Here is a 12,646-nt window from a genome sequence, read left to right as displayed (position 1 = left end):
TCTGTAAAATGGGGATTCAGAGTGTGAGCCCTTAGAAGGAACCCATGACCTCTGGGCACATTGTCAGTGCTTAACATGTACAATTGTTATTTTTATTATTATTGTGGGATTTGTTAAGTGCTTACTAAGAGCCAAACATTAGACTAAGCCCTGGGGTAGGTGCAAAGCAGCTTCAGTCCCTGTCCCACAAGGGATTCACAGTCTAAGGAAGAAGGAGAATAGGTATTTAATCCCAATAATAATAATAATAATAATAAATAATAGTAATTGTGGTATTTGTTAAGCACTTAGTATGTGCCCAGCATTTTACTAAGCTCTGGGGTAGATACAAGATAGTCAGGTCCCATAAGGGGCTCATAGTCTAAGTAGGAGGGAGAACAGATAGTGAATCCCCATTTTGCAGACGAGGGAACCGAGGAGGAGAGAATAATAATAATAATGATGGTATTTGTTAAGCACTTACTATGTGCAAAGCACTGTTCTAAGCACTGGGGAGATACAAGGTGATCAGGTTGCCCCACGGGAGGCTCACAGTCTTAATCCCCATTTTACATATGAGGGAACTGAGGCCCAGAGAAGTTAATGGACTTGCCCAAAGTCACGCAGCTGACAAGTGGCAGAGCCGGGATTTGAACCCATGACCTCTGACTCCAAAGCCCATGCTCTTTCCACTGAGCCACACTGCTTCTCTGTAAGAACTTAAGTGACTTGCCCAAGGTTGTGCAGCGGGTATGTGGCGGAGCTGGAATTGGAACCCAGGACCTCCGACTCCAAGGCCATGCTGCTTTTACTGATGAGGAAACTGAGGTCCAGAGAAATTAGGCCCCAGTCATAATCACAGGCAAATGGAGGATCCAGAATTAGAACCCAGTTCTTCTGACTCCCACTCCTGTGTCTTTCCACTAGGTCCCCGCTGCTTCTCTAGAAGCTCTAACACTTGTCTTCTAGCTTCTGGTGACCTATTCGAGGAATTTGTTTTCGACTGCCCATATGCTCCTCTTGCGTTGTTTGTCTATCCCTAGGTCCTTCTGACTCCTGCCTTTATTGAGAAGGGCGGCGAGGATAATGCCGGCCCATCACACTTCTGACTGGAGTGCTCCCCCAAGATCAGTGAAAACAAATCTTTCAAAACAGAGTTGGAGTCTGAGGAGAAACAAAAGCTAGAACAGTTTGGAGGGCAAGGCTGGTCGTCTTCATCGTTTTCACCAGTGTATTCCTTGCCAAGACTCTTGTTTGTTTTCTGTCGGGTAGACGCAAGCGTAGAAACTACTAACCACACCTCTTTCCCCCCAAACTGGGAAAAACAGCCGGTGGTGGTGGTGGTGTATTGGGGGTTGGGGCCAGGGGAGGATTTGACCTGCAGTGTTTACTGAAGCAGCCGGGCCTGGGAAAAGCACAAGACTAGGAGTCAGGAGACCTGGGTTCAATCCCGCTCCATCATTTGCCTGCTGGTGACCTTGGCCATGTCACTTCCCTTCCCTGTGCCTGTTTCTCATTTGTAAAACAGGGATTCAATGCCTGCCCTCCCTCCCATTAAGACTGTGACCCTCATGTGGGACAGGGACTGTGTCAGACCTGATTCTCGGTACATTATTATCATTATTATTATTGTTATTGTATTAGTTAAGTGCTTACTACGCAACAATCACTATCCTAAGTGTTGTTCTATAGTAAGCACTTAACAAATACCCCAATTACTAGTGAGAAGAGACCCTCATCCATCTGGGATGGAGCACGGGAGCCATTCCAGCTGGAGGCAGGGGGATGGATGAGATGACCTCAGATGGGACCCGATACAGAATTGCCAAATTCTCCGGACTGATTTCCTCCGCCCCGGCCGCCCCCACAGCCGTGGCCTCCTGGCTGCTGGCCCGGCCAGGCCCGGCCCCGAAGCCGGGCGCCTCAGCCCCCGAGACGCCCCGGGACCGTGGATCGGCGGGCAGGGTCTGCATCCACCCCTCGCACGTCATTTGTCAAGCTCCACTTCCCGAGGTCCGCAGCCCCAGAGTCCTTGTTTGCCCCCAGAGAAAGGGTTTCCTCCAGGTTGGCGAGTGAGTGATCAGCAGTGATGAGATGTGATGCAGCTGTCTGCACTGTCTGCGCCCTGCCCGCCCTACCCACTCGTCCCCCGTCCTGCCCCCTGACATGGAAAGTGTCTGCTCTGAGCCCTCGCTGGGCGGAGGCCATTCTTGGTTCCTGCCGTCCGCTGTCAATTCTCCGGGGTGCGCTTGAGCCCAGGCTCTGAGCCTCCCCTGGCTCACCCCCTCCCCTCCTCTCTGCATCCCGGTCTTGCCCCAATTGCTTTTGACAGCCCGCCGGCTTTCTCTGCTGCGACTTGTCGAGTTCCTTAGTGTGAAAGAAGCAGGTAGCATTCCTCGCCTAGGATATTTGTGTAGAGCAGTCAGAGGGGAAAGTCTCTGACTAATTCAATACAAATTGGCTAATATCCTGAAGAATGTCATTATGTTGAAGAGCAAATATTTAAATATCCAAGGCCCGCCCCTCACAGAACGGGAGTCGAAATGAAAGAATGGTCTCTGGGAGCAACGAAAGGTGAGCCTGCTCAGCCTGGCGTGTACCCGGCTTTCTCAGATACTGGCCGCCCGGTCGGAAGGGCCAGAGAGGGAAGGCGGAGGCTGCCCTGGGGACAGTCGGAGTGCCCTTTCAGGCAGGGAACGTGGTTAGCGGTGATGAAGGGCCTCTTCTCTGAACAGAGCAGTAGCCCAGGCTGTCAGATGTCCCTTGCTGAAGCCCGGTCTCTGACGGTGGGCAAGCAGTGCCATGACCCTGGGGCCCATGGACTGCAGAGAAGGCAGGCCGGGAGTGAAACAGGGACAGAGGCAGAAGTTTTCTTCTCGGAGTCTCTCATAGTGGGTGGGGAAGGAGTGGGCACCCTCCTCTCTCTTCCCCTCAGAGAACCCAGAATCTGGGTGGTCCCCTGAGGAAGCCTGACCCTTAGGTTGATGTCAGAGACGACGTTTCCTGCAGAGTGGGGTCCCCCTCTGTCCATCCCCCAGGGAACCCAAGGTGAGGGCCGGGATCCCAAGAGAAAAATTGGCCTATAATGGGGAAAACTCCTCTCTCTTCTTGCTCCCAGAATCCAGTGAAACTATTCAATTGTCACATTTGCTAATGAATAACTCACTTTGGTTGTGGAGACAAACACTTGGCTTCGGGCCCAGGAGGACTGGCCGGAGCCTTAGCTGCCTAGCATCTCTGTCCACAGTACCCAAGGGAGGTCTAAGGGCCAAGTGGAAACCAAACAGTAATCAATCAATCTGTCAATCAGTAGTAGGAGTCATTGTCATCAGTGTGGCCTAATGGAGGGAACATTCATTCATTCATTCATTCATTCAATCGTATTTATTGAGTGCTTACTGTGTGCAGAGCACTGTACTAAGTGCTTGGGAAGTACAAGTTGGCAGCATATAGAGACGGTCCCTACCCAACAACGGGCTCACAGTCTATAAGGGGGAGAGCATGAGCCTGAGCGTCAGAAGGACCTGGGTTCTAATCCTGCCTCTGCACTTGTCTGCTGTGAGATCCTGTGCAAGTCACTTTGCTTCTCTGCGCCTCAGTTACCTCATCTCTAAAATGGGGATCAAGCCTGTGAGCCCAATGTGGGACAGGGATCGTGTCCAACCCAATTACCTGGTATCTACCCCAGCTCTTTGTACAGTATCTGGCACACAGTAAGCACTTAACAAATACCACAATTATCGTTATTATCATTATCATTACTGTGTGCAAAGCACTGTAAATATTTAGTAGTGGGAAAGAGTACGTGTGGGGGAACTATCTCCTAAGCACTTTGGGACTATATAGTAAGCACTAAACAAAGAAATACCAATATTACTATCAGGCTCCTCTCCCTTTCCCAACCCTCCCAGCACTTAGGTACATATCCTGAAACTTGATTGCTTCCCCTAACTATAAATTATTGTAATGTTGGTCTCCTCCCTACGATTGTATGCCCTTGAGGATGGGATCATATCTACTAAGTCTATTGTACACTACAGTGTCCAATATAGTACAGTGCTCTGCACATAGTAAGTACTCAGTAAATACCACTTATTGATTGAGTGATTGAATTAGACACAATCCCTGGCCCTCAAGGGGCTCCCAGTCTAAACATAAAATGAGCTAGGGGGTACTGGCAACAGACACATAAAAACCCTAAACAAGAAAAGGCGGGGGCTAATACACCTGAGGTTAAACAAACGACAAAATGGAAGCAAAAGGCTACTTATTGAGTGCCTGGCGTGAGCTCAGCTCTGAACTAAGTGATGGGGAGATTACAGTAGAATAGGTAGAGAGCCTTCTTGCCCCCAAGGAGCTTTTGTCTTGTCTCGTCTTATGCTGTCGAGTCGTTTTTGACCCATAACGACTCCATGGACACGTCTCTCCCTGAATGCCCCACTCTTCATCTGTGATCGTGCTGGTAGTGCATCCGTAGAGTTTTCTTGGTAAAAAATATGGAAGTGGTTTACCATCGCCTCCTTTCATGCAGGAAACTTGAGTCTCCGCCCTTGACTCTCCCATGCTGCGGCTGCCCAAATCGTGTGAGTTTTGACTTGTAGCAGATTGCCTTCCGCTCGCTAACCACTGCCCAAGCTAGGAATGGAATGGGTAGGCCTCTGATTGACTCTTCCTCTTATAGTCAAGTTTGGTAGAGTAAAGGAAACTCTCCAGGTGTGATACTGGAGGGTTCAAGGAGCTTACAATCCATAATAATCTTCGGTAATAATAATAATATTGGCATTTGTTAAGTTCTTACTATGTATCAAGTACTGTCCTGAGCTTTGGGGTATATACAAGAGAATCAGGTCCCACATGAGGCTCACAGTCTAAGTTGGAGGGAGAACAGATATTGAATCCCCATTTTACAGATGAGGAAATCAAGGTACGGAAAAGTTCCTTGGGTTGACTTAGCCACAGTTCCCTTTTAAGCCATCCTCAGACCCAACCGATTTTTCTCTGAATTTTTCAGTCATAGTGCCCCTCCTTCCTGGTAGTGTACCCCTCAAAACAGGCTGACCTCGTTCTCCTGCAGACTTGCTTGGAGTTCCCCTCTGAACTTGCATTTCCATGAAAGTAGAATGATGATGAATTAATTAAGTATGGTATTTGTTAAGCACTTACTATGTGTCGAGCATTGTACTAAGCGCTGTGCTAGATGCAAGTTTAACAGGTTGGACACAGTCTCTGTCCCACATGGAGCTCTAAGTAGGAGGGAGTACAGGTATTGGATCCCCATTTTACAGATGGGGAAACTGAGGTACAGAGAAGTTAAGTGTTTTTTGAAGGTCATAAAGCAAACATTTGGCAGAGCTGGCATTAGAGCTCAGGCCCTCTGAGTCCCAGGCCTGTGGTCTTTCCACTAAGCCATGCTGCTTCTTAGTACCTTCAATCCCACCTCCACCACTTGTCAGCTGTGTGACTTTGGGCAAGTCACTTAACTTCTCTGTGCCTCAGTTCCCTCATCTGTAAAATGAGGACGAAGAGTGTGAGCCCCCCGTGGGATAACCTGATCACCTTGTAACCTCCCCAGCACTTAGAACAGTGCTTTGCACATAGTAAGCGCTTAATAAATGCCATTATTATTATTATTATTATCAATCAATCAATGGTATTTATTGAGCACTTACTGTGCGCAGAGCACTGTTTAAGTGCTTGGGAGAGCACAATACAACAGAGTTGGTAAACACATTCCCTGGCCGCATTGTACCATAATACAATAATACCGTAGAAAGAAGAAGTAGAGCCTGTTCAACGACTTTTCTGCCCCTGTCTGATTTCATTTTGGCCCTCCTCCTGATTTCGTTTGAGCTGTGGTAAGGGAAGCACAGGTGTGTGGCCGAGAGGGAAGTTGAAGTTAGGCAATCTCTGTCCTAGGAGGAGTCAGCCAGCCGGCCAACCCCAGGGCAAGTGATGTCTTGAGAGGGCCAGAGGGACCTGTTCGAGTGGCTTCCTGGGGGGCAAGGGATGATGCAAGACAACCAGAGGGTTGGCACCAGCTAAGTCCGATATGAACTACCAAGTTTAATTTAGGTTAAAATGGGTGAGCCCCCTTCCTGGGACTCCAGGCCCATCAGACACCTTTTCTCTCCCTTCCACTAATAATAATCGTGGTGTTTGTTAAGCACTTACTATCACCAGGCACTGTACTAACCACTGGAATGGTATAAGTGAATCAGATTGGACAAAGTCCCTGTTCCACGTGGGGCTCAGAGTCTCAATCTGCATTTTACAGATGAGGTAACTGAGGCACAGAGAAGTGAAGTGACTTGCCCAGGGTCACCCAGCAGCCAAGTGGCGGAGCCGGAATTGGAACCCTAGTCCTTCTGACTCCTTGGCTTGTGCTGTCTCCACTAGGCCACGCTGGGCTGGAGCCTCCCTCGAGTCTTTTCCAACACTCACAGTGGGGATTATGGCATCCCAGGGCTGAGACAAGTCCGAGACGAGACTCCCACTTCAGAGACAGTGGCAACTCCTGGGTCCATTGGGAAGTGGCTGCTACCCTCTGCCCCTAGAGCCAACCGGTCCCTCTAGACCCGACCCAGTCGAGCTGCCGGTGGTGCTCAGATCAAACAATCCATTGGTAGTACTTATTGAGAACCCAGGATGGGACAGGCCAAGAACCAAGGCCCTGTGGCTCAGAATCTCTTGGGCCGCTCCCCGTTGGCGTTCTCGGGGGCAGAGAGCTCTGGGCACTCCTCACTGGCTCGAACAGATAACCCCGGTCCTGCAGAAATTCCAGGAAGCCTGATCCGGCTGAAACATAGATCCTATTCACGTTGTTGGTAACCCGAGAGCGACTCTCTCTGGTACTGGGATTAGCACAAATATTTGGCTTCACCTGCCCCGCTTACAAAGGCCAGGCAGGGAGATGTGAGCCCCAGTGCCCCTGCCCACGACTCGAGCCGAGAATGACCCACAAAAGCCATGGGCTCTGGACTGTCACCTCCGGGGCTCAGACGTGGGGAGGGTCTTTCTCAACTGCACAAGACCCTACCTCTAAATGTGGGTTTAAGCTGACATTATGGTAGGCTCTGGGAGAGAGGGGAATGGTGGGAGACTGAGGAAAGATGAGATATCACTGCCAATCCCGCCCTACCTGCGACTGTGTAATCCAAGAAATTCCACAGCATCTGAGAGCCAGAGGGTCCAGCTGAGTCCCTGCCAGCCAGTGGCGATGGAAGGGGGAGGGACTGATCATTCAGTCAGCCAGTCAGTTGATCATATTTGTTGAGTGCTTACTGTGTGCAGAACACTGTACTAAGTGATTGGGGGAATACAATATAACAGACACATTCCCTGCCCAAAATGAGCTTACAGTCTAGAGGGGGAGACAGACATTAATATAAATAAATAGATTACAGATAGCATTAATCACTTAACTTCTCTGTGACTTAACTTTTCTCTGTAAAAAATGGAAATTAAGACTGTAAGCCCTATTTGGGACAGGGACTGTAACCAACCTGATTATTTTGTATCTCCCCCAGCACTTAGAACCGGCACTTACCCCAGCACTTTGTGCCTGGCACAAAGTAGGCACTTAGGAAAACCACAATTATTATTATTATTATTAATACTGTTATTATTAAGTATGTACAGTAGTGCTGTGGGGTGCCCTGGAGTGGCAGTTGGCTGCTGCCCTGGAGAAAATCCTGGTTGGCTGCCACTCAGCCATTTCTACACTGGCAGAGTGGAGGGTATTATTATCTTTTAATTTTTTTATGGCATTTGTACTATGTGCCGGGCACTGTACTAAACACTGGGGTAGATACAAGTTAATCAAGTTGGACTCAGTCCCCATTCCACCTGGCGTTCGTAGTATCCACCCCATTTTACAGATGAGGTAACAGAGGCACAGAGAAGCAAAGTGACTTGTTCAAGGTCACAGAGCAGATAAGTGGCAGAGCTGGGATTAGAACCCAGGTCCTGCTGACTCACAGGACTATGATCTATCCACTAGGCAATGTTGCTTCTCTAATTTGATAACTGCTTACTATGTGCCAGGCCCAGTAATAAGCACTGGGGTAGATACAAGCTAATCAGATTGGACACCGTCCCTGACACGTGGGACTTGCAGTCTCAATCCCCATTTTTCAGACGAGGTAACTGAGGCTCAGAGAAGTGAAGTGACTTGCTCAAGGTCACAGAGCAGACAAGTGGCAGAGCTGGGATTAGATCCCAGGTACCTCTGATTTTTAGGCTCACAATCACTTGTTTCTACACTGACTAGGGGAGTTTTCTCCAAGTCACCCAGACTGGCTCAGTTCCTGGATGCCCTTCCAATGGTGGTATGGACCCAAACTCTAAAGGTTCCTAATGAATCCACCTGGATTCTCTGACAAGGGCAGTGTCCCCAAAGAAGCTGACTATTAGTACTTGGGTAAGGGTGGGGGGAAATGAAGAATGCAAGTTTCTGGTGTAGAAAGCAACAGTGGATAATCAAACAGCAAATTGATCTCCTCCCCCAGCCCTTTCCATTGTTAAATGCCCATGATCATCAGGGTTTGAACTCAAATGGGATCTCAGAGAAGCCCAAGACTGGGAGGAACAGTGTGGCTTAATGGATAGAACATGGGCCTGGGGGTCTGAAGGACCTTGGATAAGTCACTCCACTTCTCTGTGTCTCAGTTACTTCATCTGTAAAATGGGGATGTGAGCCCCATGTGGGAGATAATAATAATAATTGCATTTATTAAGCGCTTACTATGTGCAAAGCACTGTTCTAAACAGTGGGGAGGTTACACGGTGATCAGATTGTCCAACGGGGGGCTCACAGTCTCAATCCTCATTTTACAGATGAGGTAACTGAGGCCCAGAGAAGTGAAGTGCTCCCCCCCACCTCCCCCCGCCTTACCTGTTTCCCCTCCCCACAGCACCTGTATATATGTTTGTACGTATTTATTACTCTATTTTATTTGTACATATTTACTCTATTTTATTTTGTTAATATGTTTTGTTCTGTTCTCTGTCTCCCCCTTCTAGACTGTGAGCCCACTGTTGGGTAGGGACCATCTCTATATGTTGCCAACTTGTACTTCCCAAGTGCTTAGTACAGTGCTCTGCACACAGTAAGCACTCAATAAATGATTGATTGAATGAATGAAGTGACTTGCTCAAAGTCACACAGCTGACAGTTGGCGGAGCTGGGATTTGAACCCATGACCTCTGACTCCAAGCCCATGCTCTTTCCACTGAGACACGACCTGATTAGCTTGAATCTTCCCCAGCACTTAGTGCAGTGCCTGGAACATAGTAAAAGCTCAACAAATCCCATAAAACAAAACCAAATACATGGGGTCAGGTGACTTCTGTCTGACAGCTGGGCCACTCTGAGGATGCCAGGGTCCTGGTTGAGGCTGTAATAATAATAATAATAATAATAATAATGATAATAATAATGATAATAATAATAATGATGGTATTTGTTAAGCACTTACTATGTGCAAAGCACTGTTCTAAGCACTGGAGGAACTGGGGGGAGGAGGGAGGTGGGGAGATAGGGGACTCGGCAGGAGGGAGGGAGGATGAGTTATTGGCCGAGGGTCCTTCTCGACCGAGAGGGGTTAGGGTCACAATACACTTGGCTTGGAGAAAGAAGGGAGTACTGCGACACTGAGACTGACTTCACCTGGACTCTTCATATAGCTGGTGAGTTCAACAGTATGTGTGTTGCCAACCAGTGCCAATGCCATCTCTTTCTGGGGATAATGACCCAGCCAAAGGGGCTCATCTACCATAATAATAATAATAATAATTATGGCATTTATTAAGCGCTTACTATGTGCAAAGCACTGTTCTAAGTGCTGAACATACCATAGGCCAATAACTCCCTCCCAGACCCCTGAAGTCTCCAGGTGGTATGGTCAGCCTTTCAGAGAAGCAGTATGGCCTCGTAGAAGGAGCACAGGCCTGGGAATCAGAGGACCTGGGATTTAATCCTAGCTCCACCATTTGTCTATTGTGTGATAATGGGCCTGTCATTGAACTACTCTGGGCCTCAGTTTCCTCATCTGTACAATGGGGATTAAGACTTTGAGCTCCACGTGGAACAGGGATTGTATCTACCGCAGCGCTTAATACCCCATAGCTTGGTAAGTGCTTACCAATACCACAAAAACGAAATGGTGGTTTCCAGGATCCCCTCAGTGTCATGGGGTGGGGAGGAGTGGTTTCTGTCCCCCACACTTCTCTTGCTCCCCCCATAACAATAATAATAATAATAATGATGATGGCATTTATTAAGCACTTACTATGTGCAAAGCACTGTTCTAAGTGCTGGGGGGATACAAGGTGATCAGGTTGTCCCACGTGGGGCTCACAGACTTAATCCCCATTTTACAGATGAGGTAACTGAGGCATAGAGAAGTTAAGTGACTAGCCCAAGTCACACAGCTGACAATTGGCGGAGCCGGGATTTGAACCCATGACCTCTGACTCCAAAGCCCACGCTCTTCCCACTGAGCCATGCTGCTCCTCCATGCCCGTCATGTTTCGATTGGCAGTTGGTAGAAATATCAGTGGGTTTCTTCCCCAGGCAATGCACCGTGGGAGCAGGCAGGGCTAAACTCACTTCCGAATGTACTTGAGAGTCATTTCCCTTAGGGCAGTGCTGACCCTGGGACCTCTGGCCCTTTCCTGGACTCTTCCTCAGGCCACTGAGTCATCGGGAGGACAGACTTCTGGTGCCTGGCCAACAGATCCGCTCCCACTCTGCTGCTCTGACCTATAATCCTCCTCTCCATTGGCTGTCGCCCTCTCGGGCTGCGGGGGGAACCGGCTGTTGTCTTGAATGGTGGATCTGGTGTTTGTAAAGCGATTGAAGGAGAAGAGACGAGGCTCCGGTCGGTGATGCCCAGCTGCCAGCCTCTGGTGGGGGCAGGCGGAGATGAAGTGTGTAGGCCTGGGCCCAGGCTGATTCTTCAGCTCCAACCCCTCGCACTCCATCCCCAAATTCCGCGATCCCGGCTGGCACATTGGGGCCGCAGCACAGATGGTTGGGCTCATTTCCTCTCTGATTCTGGGAGGGGTGGAAGGGAGGGAAGGGAAGACCCACAGGTTACTCCACCCAGGCTCCTCACCCAGAGGGCACCTGGGCACTTTTCCAGAGGGAGGAAATGGGGGCAGCCAACTGCGGGGTTCCGCCTCCTCCGTATCCTGCCCTCGACTCTGGCTCCCAGACATGTGACATGGGTCCCGAGGAGCCCGGCCCCAGAAGCTGGACTCTTGGAAGTCCCGCCCTGGAAACTCCACCCGTCTGGTGGCATGGCATTATTGGATAAGGGGAATTGTGGGAAGGGCTCCTGCTAGGCAGAGGGGGTCTGATCCTGCCTGGTCCTCCACCGCTGGAGCAGTTCAAGGGTTGGAAGGTCAGTCAATCAATCCATCAGTGGTATTTACTTGTACTTCCCAAGCACTTAGTACAGTGCTCTGCACACAGTAAGTGCTCAATAAATACGATTGAATGAATGAATGAATTTACTGAGCACTTATGTGCAGAGTGGAGCAGCATGCCTCAATGGAAGGAGCACAGGCTTGGGAGTCAGAGGTCATGGGTTCAAATCCCAGCTCCAATTGTCAGCTGCGCAACTTTGGGCAAGTCACTTAACTTCTCTGTGCCTCAGTTACCTCATCTGTAAAATGGGGATGAAGACTGTGAGCCCCACGTGGGACAATCTGATCACCTTGTATTCTCCCCAGTGCTTAGAACAGTGTTTTGCACATAGTAAGCACTTAACAAATACCTTTATTGTTATTATTATTATTATTATGTGCAGAGTGCTGTACTACGCTTTCAGGAGAGTACAGTACAACAGAGTTGGTAGAAACACTCTCCGCCCACAATAAGCCTACAGTCTAGTGGGGGAAGATGTTTACTGAGTGTCCTCTGAGGGCGATGCTCTGTACTAAGCACCCGGGAAAGTCCAGCAGGAGCACGAGACTCACTCCCTGCCCATCTGGATCTCACGTTTTAAAAGCCGAGACAGGCATAAAAATATTGACACGGAGAGTAACCAGGACAAATATATTGACTATACAATCCATCACACCTAGAAACAAAATTGTAGAAGGAGGGTATAATAATAATAATGATGATGGTATTTGTTATGCACTTACTATGTGCCAAGCACTCTTCTAAGTGCTGGGGGAGATACAAGGTAATCAGGTTGTCCCAGGTGGGGCTCACAGTCTTAATCCCCATTTCACAGATGAGGTAACTGAGACACAGAGAAGTTAAGTGACTAGCCCAAAGTCTAACAGCTAGCAAGTGGCAGAGCCAGGGTTAGACCCATGATCTCTGACTCCCAAGCCTGTGCTCTTTCCACTAAGCCACCTTGCTTCTCAAGTCATGCTGCTTCTGTATAAATGAAATCCATAAGTGCAGTAGGAGGCTGACAGTTCAAAGTGACTAAGGATAGGTTGCGAGTTGGATGTAATCTGGGAGGGCTTGTTGGGGGAGGTGGGATTTTAGGAGGGCTTTGGAGCAGGGGAGAACTGCTCCTCTTGTACCCCACAGCTAACGACTGTGGGCACTCCAGTCCCCGACCTGCTCTGCTTTATTACAGGTCAGGGGATGTCATCTCACTAGGCAAAGCTTTCAGGGTGGAGGAGGAAGGGAGGAGGAGCAGAC

Source organism: Tachyglossus aculeatus, chromosome 5 (assembly GCF_015852505.1).
Source record: "Tachyglossus aculeatus isolate mTacAcu1 chromosome 5, mTacAcu1.pri, whole genome shotgun sequence".
In the NCBI taxonomy this organism is placed as follows: domain Eukaryota; kingdom Metazoa; phylum Chordata; class Mammalia; order Monotremata; family Tachyglossidae; genus Tachyglossus; species Tachyglossus aculeatus.
Note: the sequence above shows the minus strand (reverse complement) of the source record.